General features: G+C 42.3%; 1 protein-coding gene across 2 annotated transcripts in view; it reads right to left on the bottom strand.

Moving 5' to 3' along the window:
* Positions 1-17,465, bottom strand: part of LOC140466786 (dynein axonemal heavy chain 3-like) — a 601,941-nt gene that overhangs the window by 497,248 nt on the left and 87,228 nt on the right. The gene's annotated exons all lie outside the window — the stretch shown is intronic.

The raw sequence follows: 17,465 nt of genomic DNA, 5'->3' as shown, positions 1-17,465 counted from the left end.
TCAGTACTTTAGGAATGGCTATGTATGTTCCAGCAATGGCTAGAAGGAAAAAGAGGGCTTCTTGGATGATGAGAGTTGTATAGAAAATGATAAAATAAAATAAAGCACCAGAGTGTGTGATTCCACTCAAGTGAGATAACCAGGTAATTACAGTAAGTTGAGGGAGGATATGAAGAAGAAAGTAAGATTGGCAAAGAGGAGATGTGAATGGGATGACAGTTAACGCAAAAGGGACATTAAAAGTTTTCTACCAGCATTGAGTTAGTAAGCAAGTGGTAAGAGGCAGAATGGAGCCTATTAGGAATAATGAAATTGAATTAGGATTTGGAGGCACTGTGCAAGGCTAGAATATGTAATAAATACTTTGTCTCAGTGAGGAAGAAGATGCTGACAATGTTGTTGGAAGCAGAGCAGGCAAAGCTATTGGATGAAGTGGAAGTAGATGTTTGGAAAGGCTGCTGTACTTAGACTGGGTGAATAGCTTCCATCCTGGGGTGCTGAAGGCAGGGGTGGGGGAGCTGCAGTTAACAGAATATCTTCCAATTGTAACATTGTGCATGTTTCACTTTATACAAGAAAGTGGGGTGACGACATGCCTACAGGCTGTGAGTTTAGCATCAGCATGGGTCAGACTTCTTAAAATGACCACCAGGGAAAAATCAATGGCACATGAAGAGATTACAATTAATAATGGAGTGTTAGCATAGATTTGTAAAAGGCAGATTGTGCTTGACTAATCTGATGAAATATTTTGGTGATAGTGATTTTTGAGAAGATTTGCAGCTCAGGTTGATGATAATTCTGTAAGTTAGCTCGCTGAGCTGGCAGGTTTGTTTTCAGACGTTTCATTACCATGCTGGGTAATGTCATCAGTGAGAGGCTCTACTTATAGGTCTTGGTTTCTTAAGGTGGGTGATGCCATTTCCAGCTCTTTTTTCAAGGGAAGGTAGATAGGATCTAAGTCAATGTGTTTATTTACAAGATACCATGCAGGAACTGTAAAAAACACTACATCGGACAAACTAGCAGGAAACTTGCCACCAGGATACATGAACACCAACTGGCCACCAAATGACATGACCCACCCTTACTAGTTTCCATAAATGCAGACAAAGAAGGACACCACTTTGACTGGGACAACACACACTTCCTAGGACAGGCAAAAGAAAGACACGCATGAGAATTCTTAGAGGCATGGCATTCTAACCAGAACTCCATCAATAAACACATTGATTTAGATCCCATCCATCTTCCCTTGAAGAAAAGAACTGGAAATGATATCACCCACCTTAAGAAACCAAGACCTATAAATAATAGACAAGTATGACATACCACCAGCACTTCACCAGAGACTCTCACTGGTGATGTTACCTAGTATGGTGACAAAATGTCTGGAAACAAATCTTCCAGCTCAGTGAGCTAACTTACAGACTTATATTTTGATGAGTTTATAGAGGAGACTGATGAAGGGATTGTAATGGATGTAGCCGATATGGAATTGAAGAAAGGATTTGACAAAGTATCATATAAAAGTCTGGTTGAGGCTGATTGAATAGAAGGGTCAGTATCTAACTGGATAAAAATTAGTCTTATGGAAAGAAAGAGTGAGTGATGGTGAATGTTTTTTTTAGTCTGGACTATAGATGTTCCCTAAGGATCAGCGCTAGGACTATTGTTTTTGGCTATATATAAATAATTAGGATGTTAGAGCACAGTGAGAATATATGTGGCAGATGTTACTTAAAAGAGAGAAGTGTGAGGTGGTGACAGAAAAGACAGAGGCTGGTAACATAGATTTAATGTGACAACTCTGTAGAGTTTCCAGGGACAGATAAATTAAAGGCAGGAGTAGGCTCCTTGGCTTGAGACTAAGTGTATCCTGGGAGTTAATTTATGTCAATCTTAGATAGTAGATATAAAGAGTGTGGTTAGTAAAGCTGATGGGATCAGGCTCTTCATAAATGGAGACATCGATTACAAAAGGAGCAAGTGAGGCCTGCAGATGCTGGAGATCAGAGTTGAGAGTGTGTTGCTGGAAAAGCACAGCAGGTTGGGCAGCATCGGGCCCGTAATGTCAATTCTCCTGCTCCTCAGATACTGTCTGACCTACTGTGCTTTTCCAGCAACACATGCTCAATATTGATTACAAAAGCAGGGATGCTATGCTGAATCTTTATAAAACTGTTTAGGCTCTGACTAGAGTATTTTATGCAGTTCTGGCCATCGCATTTTAGGAAGGATGTGAGTGAGTCAGAGAGACTGAGTAGGAGATTTATCAGAATGGGTCTAGGGATGATGGAATTGAATGACAGAATTTTGTTGGAGAAGCTGGTGGACAAGAGTTTGACAGGTTGATAAGGGAGACAAACAAAAACTCTTCACTGATTGTCCCAGCAGCAGGGACACTGTTTTTGATTTTGTTTTGATTGGATTTGATTTAATATTGTCACATGTACCGTGACACAGTGAAAAGTACTGTTTAGATTGCTATCCAGACAAATCATTAATTGTACAAGTACATCAGGGTAATAGAACAAAACATGTGTTGCAGCTACAGAGAAGGTGCAGAGAAAGCTCAACTCTAAGATAAGAGATGTCCATTCAAAAGTCTGACAACAACGAGGAAGGAGCTGTGCTTGAAGATGTTGGTACAAGCTTTCAAACTTTTGTCTCCTCTCTCTGGCGGAAGAGGATGGACGAGTGCTTAACTGGGGTTGGAGGGGTCATTGATTAAATTGGCTGTTTTCTTGAGGCAGTGGGAAGTGTAGCCAGAGTCAGTGCAGAGCAGTTGCCATACTAAGCTGTGATGTATCCGGATAGAATGCTTTCTATGGTGCATCTCTAAAAATTGGCAAGAGTCATTGTGGACATGTTGAAGTTCCTTCACCTCCTGAGGAATCAGAGGCATTGGTGTGCTTTTCTTGACTGTGGAGTCAATGTGAATGAACCAGGACGTATGAAAGGAGCATATGAAGAGGAAGTGACTTTCACAGCCAGTTGGACCAGAGCAGTGGAAGTGAAAATGAATGATTTCAAGAAGAAATGTAATGGGAACTGGTTAAAAAATACGGAGAGGACTCCGGAAGGAAAAGTGGACAACGGCACCAAGTTTCTATACAGAGAGCTGGCATGGATTTGATGGGATGAATGTCCACCTGCTGTTCTGTAATAGTTCAATGATCCTATGATTGTAAATGGGGAGCAACCTTTTGACTTTCTTTCCTGGAAATGAAATATCTCAGTTTTATTGGACTGTACTTCATTTTCCGGAATTTCTCCACTCTGGACCTATGTTCATATCTTCTTATCATGTATTGCACTGCCCCTGAGTTGATTCCATCCTCCCACCCACCATCGCCAAATTAGATGTCATCCACAAGATTTAGAATTTGAATCTTTGCTTCCAAAGTCTCAATTAAAGGTAGAAATTATAATCCATCTGTTAGTAAATAGTGAAGTAAAGTACTTAATTAATATCTCTAAATTTATGCTTTCACCATCTTTGATTAGTCCCTGTCTGCTCCTTAGTTCCCCTATCTCAATTCTAATGTTTAGTTTTTTAATTTATATGTGAATAGAATATTTTGCTTCTTTTTCACATATTCAATGATAATCTGATAGCACAGAACCTCTTTGCCTTCTTAATTATTTGTCTGACTTCTGCCCACATTCTCCTTCGTTTTACGCTTTTCTCCTGGAAGAGCACAGCAATTTTCTCTGGTGTCTTGGTTGGTGATTATCCCTCAATCAGCATCACAAATAAAAAACAAATTATCTGGTCATTATAACATTGCTGTTTACGGGTTTTTGTTACTTGCAAATTAACTGTCAGGTTTCCTACACTGCCGTTCTATTTGCAATCAATTTGCATTTCATACTAGTAAATAACATAAAGGTGGAAGACAGCTTCAACAGACTACCTAACTTGGGAACTTGGTGAGTGAGAGCATTCGGTGCAGTTAGAGATGATGTTTTGTCCTTTCTCAAGATAAGGAACAATCCGAGACAGGGAGCAGGGAACAACGATCCAGTGGGCTGCTTTGTCCTCATTGGTATCAAGTTTGTTTAGTGTTTATGGGGTTACATTCATCCTGGCAAGTATAGTGTATTCCATCACACTCCTGACTTCTGCCTCGTAGTTGGTGGACCGGCTTTGGGGAGTCAGGAGGTGAATTACTCACCGCAGGATTTCTAGCCTACCTGGTATTGTAGTCATTATATTATATGGCTAGTTCTGTTGAGTTTCTGGTCAATGATAACCCCCAGGATGTTGATAGTGGGGGATGCAGTGATGGTAACACCATTGAATGCTAATGGGTGGTGATTAGATTCTTTCTTATTGGAGATTGTCATTATGTGACATTTTAGTGGCATGAATATTACTTACCACTTCCTAGCCAAAGCCTGAATGTTGTCAGATCTTGCTGTTTTTGGATCTGGACAGCTTTAGTATCTAAGGAGTTGCTGAACATTATATAATCATCTGTGAACATCCCCACTTCTGACACTAAGGTGGTAGGAAAGTCATTGTTGAAGCAGCTGAAGATGGTTGAACCTAGGAACATTGAGGAGCTCCTGCAGAGATGTCCTGGAGCTGAGATGGCTGACCTCTAACAGCCACAACCACCTTTCTATGTGTAAGGTATGATTCTGACCAGTGGAGAGTTTGCCCCCTGATAACCACTGATTCTTGATGCCACACTTAGTTGAATGCAGCCTTGATGTCAAGAACCGTCACTCTTAGTTCTCCTCTGGAATTCAGCTCTTTTGTCTATTTTTGAACCAAGGCTTTGAAGTTGGGGAATTGAATGTATTGAAGGTGGGGAGTATAGAGGAATGTGATAGTCAGGAAAGTCCAGACTAGCTAGTTGGACAGAAACTGTTCTCACTTGGTTTGACTCAAAGCCAAGAGTATGAGTCCCAAAGACAGTGTTGCCTGCTCAGTGCCAGAGTGAAGGATGCCTCTTTGGTGGTGTAAAGGACCTTGGCGTAAGAGCTAAAGGTGCAGATATCCTGGTACATGTAAGTACCAAATACAAAGATGGAAGTAAGAAGGAGATTCTGTTATGGGGGTGTAGAGTGTAGAGGCTAAATCAGAAAGGAGAACCACAAAGGTAATAATTTCTGGGACAAACTGGCAGAGGATCAATAATGTCAGAGAATTGTCCTGCCAAATCATAGAACTGGGGCTAGGAGAAAGTGAGGTCTGTAGATGCTGGAGATCAGAGTTGAGAGTGTGTTGCTGGAAAAACACAGCAGGTCAGGCAGCATCCGAAGAGCAGGAAAATCGACGTTTTGTGCCAGAGCCCTTCATCAGGAATTATGGAAAAAAGTCTGGAAAAAAGCCTGATGAACTGAATCAAAGAAAATATAATATCTCTGTTCAAGAAAGGAAAGAGGCAAAAAGCAGGTAGCTACAGGTCAGTTAGCCTAACACGCATCTCAGGGAAAATACACAAATTCATTATTAGCAGGACCTTCAGAAAATCAGAACAGAGTCAATGTGGTATTGTTGAAAAGAAAATTGTGCTTGAAAAATGTATTAAGACTTATTTGAGTATGTAGCATGCAAGGGTAGATAAAGGGAGACTAATAGATGTCATGTATTTACATGTCCAAAAGACATTCGAGAAGATGTCACACACATTAAGAGGTTATGGTACTCAGGGAGGTGAAGATGATTGAGCAGTCAATAATCTCTATCACAAGGGAAAGTGTTTGCTTTTTTGCCTCATGGACCTCAATCTATGTTAATGAGTTGGCAAAGAAATGGAGCTTTTTATAGCCACATTTGCTGATATAGCCAAGACAAATAGGAAAGCAGATTGCTAGGAGGGCGTACAGAGTCTGCAAAGGGATAAAGGTATGTTAAAGTGAATGGGCAAAACAAAATTGGCAATGGAGTAGAATGTAGGAAAATGTGAGTTGACAGGAATAACAGGGAAAAGGAGCAAATTATTTAATTGAATATAGACTATACAATGCTTCTGTATAGGAGGTTGTGGATCTCTTTGTACACGAATCACAAAATGCTAGCATCAGGCATAACTAGTAATTAGGCAAGTGGATTGCTGTGCTTTATTGTGAGAGGTCTTGACAGAGCCCATGCTGGAATGATAATTTCTCTTACGGGGTAGTTGAGAAACATAGTTTAAGAGTAAAGTCATTTAACACAAAGGTGAGGTACTATTTGTTCTCTCAGATAATCATAACCCTTTGGAATTCTCTTCTCCAGCGATAAGAATCTCAGTTGTTGAATATATTCAAAGCTGAATGAGATAGATTTTCTGATCTACAGATGAGTTGTGGTCATTGAGGATAGACAGGAAAGGGTAATTAAGTTGACAATCAGATCAGCCAAGACCCTATTGAATAATGGAGCAGCTTCAAAGAATCAAATGGCCTGATCCTGCTCCCAGTTGTTATGTTCAGTAGATATAAAGCAGTTTCAGACTTCCCGAGATCATGAAAGTTGTGCTAGAAGCATATTTATTTAGGATTACTTCCTCCAGTTCCATGTGCTTCAATGGACAGCAAGATTCCACCATTTGCCCTACTTAAATATACTTTGCCAGATCTGCTTTGGCCAGCCTTTTAATTTTTTGTCATTCAGAGGTGTCGTTCTTCTATGACTACTGCTCTGGAAAGGTATATGTCCTGGAGGTGAACTATGTGCTCTGTCAGCCCTGCCATCCCTCTGTTACAATGTGCTGTAAACACCTCTGATCAATCCTGTGTAACTCATCTGTGTTGGTGATATTGTGATTAACAGGATCCTTCTTTTGCAATATTGGTGGCAAAGTAAGTCTCATTTTCATTCATCATCTCTCATTAATGTTCAGTTTGCTCTTTTTAAGCAGAATATATTTTTCATGATAAAAGCAAATTACTGCGGATGCCGGAATATGAAACCAAAAGAGAAAATGCTGGAAAGCTCAGCAGTCTGGCAGCATCTGTAAGGAGAGAAAAGAGCTGATGTTTCGAGTCTAACTGATCCTTTGTCAAAGGGTCAGTTAGACACGAAACGTCAGCTCTTTTCTCTCCTTACAGATGCTGCCAGACTGCTGAGATTTTCCTGCATTTTCTCTTTTGGTATATTTTTCATGAACTCTACTGAACAGTACTTTTATTATTTTTTTCCCGTGTTGTTCCACATTGTTTGCCAATATTGTCAGCATTCAATTTTTCCATGTTCCATTCCTCAAACCTTTTTATTCTCTTGCAGGATGTGGACATCACTGGTTGACCAGTATTCATTGCCTGTCTGCGGTTGCCCTTGAGAAGGTGATGGCGAGCTGTCTTCTTAAACCACCGAAATCCGTGTGCTGTGGGTTGACAAACAGTGCCCTGAGGGAGGGAATTCCAGGACTTTTACCGATGACGCTGAATATATTTCTGTGGGGGTGACACCAATGATACTGATATATTTCCAAGTCAGGATGGTGAGCGACTTGGAGGGGAACTTGTAGGCAGTGGTGTTCCCATGCATCTTGCTGCCCTTGTCCTTCTAGATGGAAGTGATCATGGAGTTGGATGGTACTGTCTGAGGATCTTTGGTGAATTTCTGCAGTGCGGCTTCTGAGCTTCAGTGATGGAGGAATGGACGCTATGAATGTGGTACCAATTAAGCAGGCTGCTTTATGCTGGATGGTGTCAAGCTTCTTGAGTGGGGCTGCAGTTATCCAGGCAAGTGGGGAATATTTCATCATACTGCAACCTATTAGTCAGGACTTTATTACTGAACATAGAACATGAAACATTACAGTACCGTGCAGGCCCTTCAGCCCTCAATGTTATGCTGATCTTTTATCCTACTCTAAGATCAAATTAATCTACATAGTCTTCATTTCCCTATCTTCCATGTGCCTATCCAAAAGTCACTTAAATGTCCCTCATGTATCTGACTCTATTACCACTGCTGGGAGGGTATTCCATGCACCCGCCACTCTCTGTGTAAAGAACCTACCTCTGACATCACCCTAAAAGTCTTCTTCCAATCACCTTAAAATTATGGCCCCTCATTATAGCCATTTCTGCCCTGGGAAAAAAGTCTCTGGCTATCCACTCTGTCTATGCCTCTCATCATCTTGTACACCTCTATCAAGTCACCTCTCATCCTCCTTCGCTCCAATGAGAAAAGCCCTAGCTCTCTCAACCTTTCTTCATAAGACATCCCCTCCAGTTGAGGCAGCATCCTGGTAAATCTCCTCTGCACCCTCTCTAAAGCTTTCACATCCTTCCTATAATGAGGCGACCAGAACTGAACACAACATTCCAACCCGGGCTCTATACAGCTGCAGCATAACCTCGTGGCTCTTAAACTCAATCCTCCTGCTAATAAGATCCAACACAATTGTCAATTATTTCATCCGTTTTTGCCTCAATTATTATGATTGTACTATGATCACCTCAATAGCCTTCTACTTTTAATTGTCTACATCTATTTTGATTCATTCCTCATTACTATATCCATTGCCAAATCCTCCATGTTTGAGCTCCTTTCTACTCTATGTAACTAGTCCCCATATCCCTCCATTGCCATATCACTCCCATTTACCTCTCTCTTCTGACTACTTAATTCTCGGGTTGTTGAAACTACAAGCCCAGCCCCCAAACCTCAGCCGAGATTATTATTAGAGTTTCAGCAATTTTCTCTTGTTTACATGCATCATTCTCCACCAATACCACCCCTGACTGCCTGCCTATTGCACAGTTCAGAGATCTGTGGATTACACCATTTATTGCAGGGGTACTTTTTTTCTTTTAGACAAGGGATTAACTAGCTTGTTGGTGGCTGTGTCATATGTTCTACTACCTCTGACAGCACAGCTATTTTACCTCCCATTTTCTTATCTTTTCAAAATATTTAAGCACAACAATATTTAATTTCAGTTCCGGGTTTCTCTGTAGCCATATTTCTATAATCCCAATTATATCAAGTTGTTCACAATGTATTATTAAATCCATTTCCCCAAATTGCCATCCTGACACCTTAGTACATTTTTAATCACTATTTTTCTCTCTTTATTTTAACCATATCTGTTCACTCTGTTTTATAATTAGTCCCTGGCCATTTCTGTAATCCTTTAGTCTTCAGTACAATTGAGACTTTCAAAAATGAATTAGATTATTTTCTGAAAAGAAAGAATTGCTTTGCAACAGAGAGAAGGAAGAAAAATGGAACTAACTGACTTGTATATTTGCTTATGGTCCAAATAACCTCCTCTGTACTGTGACAATTCCATAATTTTGCCTTTCCAGATGCACACCTTTGCCATTTTGTTTATATTTAGGCTTCTTTAATTTTCCCATCTCCCAACTACCTTCTTTGTGTGGAACATTGGTTTCATTCTGCTTCAGGTGGAACATATTGTTCCTTCCTGATCCCAATCATCATTAAAAAGGACCACCTATTTTTCCCACCAACCTTTTAGCTGCGTGTTCATTCTCCTGATGTTTATCTCTCTGCCAATTTGCACATTCTTCAGGCAATAATCCAAAAATTATTACCCTTCAATTGAGTTTCTCACTCCCAGTACTTCCTCAGTAGCACTTAGTTCTCAATAGGATCACCATTATTGGATTTTCCCACATCCTTTCTGATTCTGTTCCAGTTGTTTTGAGATATCTCTTACCATGGTATGAGAAGGCAACACATCTACAGCTGCTATCTTCCTTTGTTGATGGAGAGATGAAGTCCCAGTTCACTCAACAGCATTCTCTTTAATTCAACAGCATTTTTGTCTTCTACTTTCCATCCTCTTGCCCCCGAACAAAAACCCTTTAATTCTTTTCTGTCACAACATCCACATTTGTATATTCAGACTCGAATATTGTCAGTGAATGTCCTCACTCCCAGTTTTAACATGGCTACATCACTAAACATCATTTTCTACAGTCACCCTTCTGAGAACACAAGAATAAGGAACAGAAAGCAATCACAAAGAAGCTTGAGTGCTCTCTGCCCTCACGTTAATTCCCTAAGAGAATGTGATACCTGCACAGTGAAGGTATACCCACAGCTCTTGGATTTGAGAATCCCCAAGAACATGGCTTTGTGCATGGGAAATCATGGCTCACAAACTTGATTGAGTTTTTTGAAGAAGTAACAAAGAGGGCAGAGCAGTAGATATGATCGCTATTGACATCAGTAAGGCGTTCGACAAAGTTCCCCCTGGGAGACTGGTGAGACGTGTTCGATCTCATGCAATACACGGAGAACTAGCCATTTGGATACAGAACTGGCTCAAAGGGTGGTGGTGAAGGGTTGTTTTTCAGACTGGAGGCCTGTGACCAGTGGAGCGCCACAAGGATCGGTGCTGGGCCCACTACTTTTCATCATTTATATAAATGATTTGGATGTGAGCATAAGAGATATAGTTAGTAAATTTGCAGATGACACCAAAATTGGAGGTGTAGTGGACAGCGAAGGAGGTTATGTCAGATTACAATGGGATCATGGTCAGATGGGCCCATGGGCTGAGAAGTGGCAGATGGAGTTTAATTTAGATAAATGTGAGGTGCTGCATTTTGGAAAAGCAAATCTTAGCAGGACTTATACACTGAATGGTAAGGTCCTGGGGAGTGTTGCTGAACAAAGAGACCTTCGTGTGCAGGTTCATAGCTCCTTGAAAGTGGAGTCGCAGGTAGATAGGATAGTGAAGAAGGCATTTGGTATGCTTTCCTATATTGGTCAGAGTATTGAGGAGTTGGGAGGCCATGTTGCAGCCGTACAGGACATTGGTTAGATCACTGTTGAAATATTGTGTGCAATTCTGGTCTCCTTCCTATCAGAAAGATGTTGTGAAACTTGAAAGGGCTCAGAAAGGATTTACAAGGATATTGCCAGGGTTGGAGGATTTGAGCTATAGGGAGAGGTTGAATAGGCTGGGGCTGTTTTCGCTGGAGCGTCGGAGGCTGAGGGGGTGACCTGATAGAGGTTTATAAAATCATGAGGGGCATGGATAGGATAAATAGACAAGGTATCTTCCAAGGGTTGGGGGAAGTCCAGAACTAGAGGTTTAAGGTGAGAGAGGAAAGATATAAAAGAGACCCAAGGGGCAACCTTATTCATGCAGAGGGTGGTATGTGTATGGAATGAGCTGCCAAAGGAAGTGGTGGAGGCTGGTACAATTGCAACATTTAAAAGGCATTTGGATGGGTATATGAATAGGAAGGGTTTGGAGGGATATGGGCCGGGTGCTGGCAGGTGGGACTAGATTAGTTTGGGATATCTGGTCGGCATGGACGAGTTGGACCGAAGGGTCTGTTTCCGTGCTGGACATCTCCAAGACTCTATGACTCTATGGCTCATAACCCCTCTGAGTGAAAACATTTCTTGAATTACAATCCAAAATAGTCGACCCCTTATCCTGAGATAGCCCTCTCATCCTCACTCACCATGTTCGAACCACTCCAGCCTGGGAAACAACCTCTCCAGGTCTGCTGATCCAAAGCCTCTCATACTCTGATAGGTTTTGTATCACCTCTGTTTCTTCAAAACTCAGAGAATATCAATCTCTCAATGAGTCTTCATTGACATCCCGTTTTTTTGCAAATATGGAGACATGTTGCTACAAGTATGGTCACATCAATCTCCCCATATAATTGTGGTAAGGCTTCTATAATCTGTACTCCAATCTCCTTGCAATAAAGGCCAACATGCTATTTGCCCTTGTAATTGTTCTCCTGTATGATAACTTTATGTTTTTCGTCCAAGGACATCAAAATCCCGTTTGATTACCATTTAAAAATATTCTTCCTTTTTGGATTTTTCCTACCAAAATTTGTCACCTCCTCACATTAATTTGTCAACTCCTCACATTATACTCCAGCTGCTCCCATCTCTGTTCAAACTGTCTGTGCAGCTTCTGTGTCATCCTCAGAGCTTACTTTCCCATCAAGTTTTGTATGATTATCAACCTTTGTTTGATTATTCACTGCTCCAGGAGCAGCTTGGAAACTAAGGACAATGTTCTTCTCCTCTTCCTCCTGAAACACCTACTCCCAACTCCTCCCAATTTTCAGTTTGGTTCTCACTCATCTCTCTCCTGTATCAGGATGCCCAGGGTGACTAGCTCTTCAGCCTCCCTTGACCCTGCCTGACCATCCCTTGATAGAACATAGAACATAGAACAATACAGCGCAGTACAGGCCCTTTGGCCCTTGATGTTGCGCCGATCCAAGCCCACCTAACCTACACAGTGAGAACCTTTTTCACGTATGGAGTCAGCTATTACGAGGGGGCATAGCTTTAAATTAAGAGGTGGTAGGTATAGGACACTAGCCCACTATCCTCCATATGCCTATCCAATGCCCGTTTAAATGCCCATAAAGAGGGAGAGTCCACCACTGCTACTGGCAGGGCATTCCATGAACTCACGACTCGCTGAGTAAAGAATCTACCCCTAACATCTGTCCTATACCTACCACCCCTTAATTTAAAGCTATGCCCCCTCATAATAGCTGACTCCATATGTGGAAAAAGGTTCTCATGGTCAACCCCATCTAAACCCCTGATTATCTTGTACATCTCTATCAAATCTCCCCTAAACCTTCTTTTCTCCAATGAAAACAGCCCCAAGTGCCTCAGTCTTTCCTCATACGATCTTCCTACCATACCAGGCAACATCCTGGTAAACCTCCTCTGCACCTGCTCCAGTGCCTCCACATCCTTCCTATAGTATGGCGACCAAAACTGCACACAATACTCCAGATGCGGCCGCACCAGAGTCTTATACAACTGCAACATGACCTCAGGACTCCGGAACTCAATTCCTCTACCAATAAAAGCCAGTACGCCATATGCCTTCTTCACCGCACTATTTACCTGGGTGGCAACTTTCAGAGATCTGTGTACATGGACACCAAGATCCCTCTGCTCATCCACACTACCAAGTATCTGACCATTAGCCCAGTACCCTATCTTTTTGTTACTCATACCAAAGTGAATCACCTCACACTTACCCACATTGAACTCTATTTGCCACCTTTCTGCCCAGCTCTGCAGCTTATCTATATCCCGCTGTAACCTGACACATCCTTCCTCACTGTCAACAACTCCACCGACTTTCGTATCATGCGCAAACTTGTTCACCCAACCGTCTAGCCCCTCCTCCAGGTCATTTATAAAAATGACAAGCAGCAATGGTCCCAAAACAGATCCTTGCGGAACACCGCTAGTAACTGCACTCCAAGATGAACCTTTACCATCAACTACTACCCTCTGTCTTCTTCCAGCCAGCCAATTCCTAATCCAAACCTCCAACTCACCCTCAATGCCATACCTCCGTATTTTTTGCAGTAGCCTACCATGGGGAGCCTTATCAAATGCCTTACTAAAATCCATATACACCACATCTACCGCTTTTCCCTCGTCCACCTCCTTAGTCACCTTCTCAAAGAATTCAATAAGGTTTGTGAGGCACGATCTGCCCTTCACAAAACCATGCTGACTATCCTTGATCATATTATTCCTATTCAGATGTTCATAAATACTTTCCCTTACAATTCTCTCCAAGACTTTGCCCACAACAGAAGTGAGGCTCACCGGCCTATAGTTACTAGGGTTATCCCTCCTCCCCTTTTTGAACAAGGGAACCACATTTGCTATCCTCTAGTCTTCTGGCACTATTCCTGTAGACAACGAGGACATAAAAATCAAGGCCAATGGCTCTGCAATCTCCTCCCTTGCTTCCCAGAGAATCCTAGGATAAATGCCATCAGGCCCAGGGGACTTATCTATTTTCACCCTTTCCAGAATTTCCAACACCTCTTCCCTACATACCTCAAAGCCATCCATTCTACTTAATTGTGACTCAGTATTCACATCGGCAACAATGTCCTGTTCCTGAGTGAATACTGATGAAAAGTATTCATTCAGTGTCTCCCCAATCTCTTCAGCCTCCACACGCAACCTCCCACTACTATCCTTGACTGGACCTATTCCTACCCTAGTCATTCTTTTATTCCTGACATACCTATAGAAAGCCTTTGGGTTTTCCCTAATCCTACCAACTAAGGACCTTTCATGTCCCCTCATTGCTGCTCTTAGCTCTCTCTTCAGATCCTTCCTGGCTACCTTATAACTCTCAATCGCCCCAATTGAACCTTCACGCTTCATCTTTACACAGGCCGCCCTCTTCCCTTTAACAAGGGATTCCAATTCCTTATTAAACCACGGCTCCCTCACACTACCCTTTCCTCCCTGCCTAACAGGTACATACTTATCAAGGACACTCAATAGTTGCTCCTTGAACAAGCTCCACATATCAATTGTGCCCTTGCCTTGAAGCCTACTTTTCCAAGCCACGTATCCTAAGTCATGCCTCACCACATCATAATTTCCCTGGCCCCAGCTGTAACTCTTGCCCTGCAATGCACACGTATCCCTCTCCATCACTAGAGTAAAAGTCACCGAATTGTGGTCACTGTCCCCAAAGTGCTCACCTACCTCCAATTCTAACACCTGGCCTGGTTCGTTTCCCAGAACCAAATCCAGTATGGCCTGTGGAAAGCAGAAGTGAACCCTGCCACTCACACCTCCCTTAGACTCCTGTTATGTCTCATTTGCTCCCCCATTCCCACTCTCTTTCTCCTGCGCTATCATTTACTTCATCATGCCCTTCGCCCCATTACAAACCCCGCCTGCTCTTTGATCCTTTTCCACGTTCCCCTCTTTCACATACTAGCTTAAAGCATGTCATATTTCTATTGCCTGCCAGTTTGGATGAAAACTCTGTTTCTCTCTGTCCACAGATAGTGCAATGCCCCACTGGTTATTTCCAGTGTTTTCTGTTGCTTGTTTTCCTGAGTCTGTTGCTGCCCTTGGTTTGATTCTGAGGTCTTTTCATCCCTTTCATTTCAAGCTCTGCATCTAAGGAAAGCACCATGGTGAGCACTATTGCCTCACAGCACCAGAGACCCGGGTTCAATTCCCGCCTCAGGATACTGCCTCTGTGGAGTTTGCACATTCTCATCATGCCTGCATGGGGTTCCTCCGTGTGTTCTGGTTTTCTCCTACTGTCCAAAGATGTGCAGGTTAGGTGGATTGATCATGCTAACATGCCCATAGTCTCCAGGGATGTGCATGCTAGATGGATTGGCCATGGCAAATGCAAGTTACAGGTTAGGGGGTAGGTCTGGGTGGGATGCTTTTCCTCCTTCCCTCCCTCCTCAGTGTTTTTGCCGAGGTTAAAGCTCTGGAGTGGCATTTGGAGCTATTGCTGATATACAGTGAAAAAGACTACAGCATACAGAAAATGAAACATTCCAAAACATCCACTGCACATACAGCATCCTTGCTGGCATTTTTATCCCAGCTTTTCATAAATTCAGCAATGCCCCTCACCCGGCCACAACACAACACTTCTCAGCCAATGACATACCTCTGAACCAGTCGCGTTGCTAATGTAGCAGTCAATGTTCGCAAAGCCAGCCCCCACAAACAGCAAAGTGATTGAATAAACAGATGATGTATTTCCCAGATACTGGTTGAGAGTTAAATATCACTAAGTCACTAGGAGAAGCTCTCGAGTAGTTGCCTGGGATTTTTTACATTTACCTGTGACAGCAGAAGTGAATTGTGCTGATAACTGGTCCGAACTTTAGCCCTTCACCAGTGCGGGGCTCAGTTAGCCTGGTTTACATGTTCAAACTTATGACCTTCTGACTCAGAGCTACCACTGAGCCAAGGCTGATGAGAGTAATAATTTTTACATATTTTAGAATTCTGAACATTAATAACACTGTATCTAATTGATTCTAGAGGAATCTTATCATTCTTAAGCCTTCAAAAGGCAAGAGAAAGCATGCTGTGTTTAATTCCATTTGACAAGCAATTAAAATGAAAGGCAAATTTCTTTATAAAGTACAAGGCTCTCAGAATGGAGGCTAGTCCTGTGATAACACACTAATACGCACACGTTAACATGCATACACTAACATAATTACTATGCAAACGTGCTAAGATGCATGCACTAGAACTGTAATACACGCATACTGTAACACTGGAATGCATACAGGCACGCTAACGCAGACACAGAGATACATGTGCTAACACGTACACACTAACAAACACAGGTACAAAATTACAGACACAGTATCACACGTGCTAACACGGACACACTAACACACACAGGCATGCTAACACAGACACAGTGACACACGTGCTAACACATACACACTAACAAACACAGGTACACTAACACAGACACAATGACACGTGCTAACACGGACACACTAACAAACACAGGTACAAAATTACAGACACAGTATCACACGTGCTAACACGGACACACTAACACACACAGGTACACTAACACAGACACAGTGACACACGTGCTAACACGGACACACTAACAAACGCAGGCACACTAACACAGACACAGTGACACACATGTTAACACAGGCACACTAACACACACAGGTACACAAATACAGACACAGTGACATACGTGCTAACACGGACACACTAACACGCACAGGCACACTAATACAGACACAGTAACACATGTGCTAACACGAACACACTAACACACACAGGTACACTAATACAGACACAGTGACACATGTGCTAACACGGACATGCTAACTCACACAGGCACACGAACAGAGACACAGTGACACATGTGCTAACATGGACACACTAACACACACAGGCATACTAATACAGACACAGTAACACACGTGCTAACACGGACATACTAACACACACAGGCACACTAACAGAGACACAGTGACACATGTGCTAACACGGACATACTAACACACACAGGCACACTAACAGAGACACAGTGAAACGCGTGCTAACACGGACACACAGAGGCACACTAATACAGAGACAGTGACACACGTGCTAACACAGACACACTAACACACACAGGCACACTAACAGAGACACAGTGAAACACGTGTTAACACGGACACACTAACACGCACAGACACACTAATACAGACACAATGACACACGTGCTAACACATACACACTAACACACACACAGGCACACTAACAGAGACACAGTGAAACGCGTGCTAACACGGACACACTAACACACACAGGTACACTAACAGAGACACAGTAACACATGTGCCAACACAGGCACACTAACACAGACACAGTGACACAAGTGCTAACATGGACACATTAACACACAGGCACACTAACACACACAGGCACACTAACCCAGGCACATTAAGACACACTGTAAACACAGATAAACTAACACACAGCACTACACAAGCACTAACACACACAATAAACACACAATCTCTGACACGCGTGTGCTATAACATTGACACACCAGTATGCAACACAATGCAAACATGAATACATATTCAATAAGACACACAAGCTACAGCACAGTCATACTAACACACTCACGATAACACAGATACAGTAACACATATGGTAACACACTCACACTAACACACTCTATAATACACACAATGCTACAACACAGGCACAC

Source organism: Chiloscyllium punctatum, chromosome 44, assembly GCF_047496795.1.
Source record: "Chiloscyllium punctatum isolate Juve2018m chromosome 44, sChiPun1.3, whole genome shotgun sequence".
Taxonomy (NCBI): Eukaryota; Metazoa; Chordata; class Chondrichthyes; order Orectolobiformes; family Hemiscylliidae; genus Chiloscyllium; species Chiloscyllium punctatum.
The sequence above is the reverse complement of the archived record's forward strand: the minus strand, read 5'-3'. Positions and strand labels throughout refer to the sequence as shown.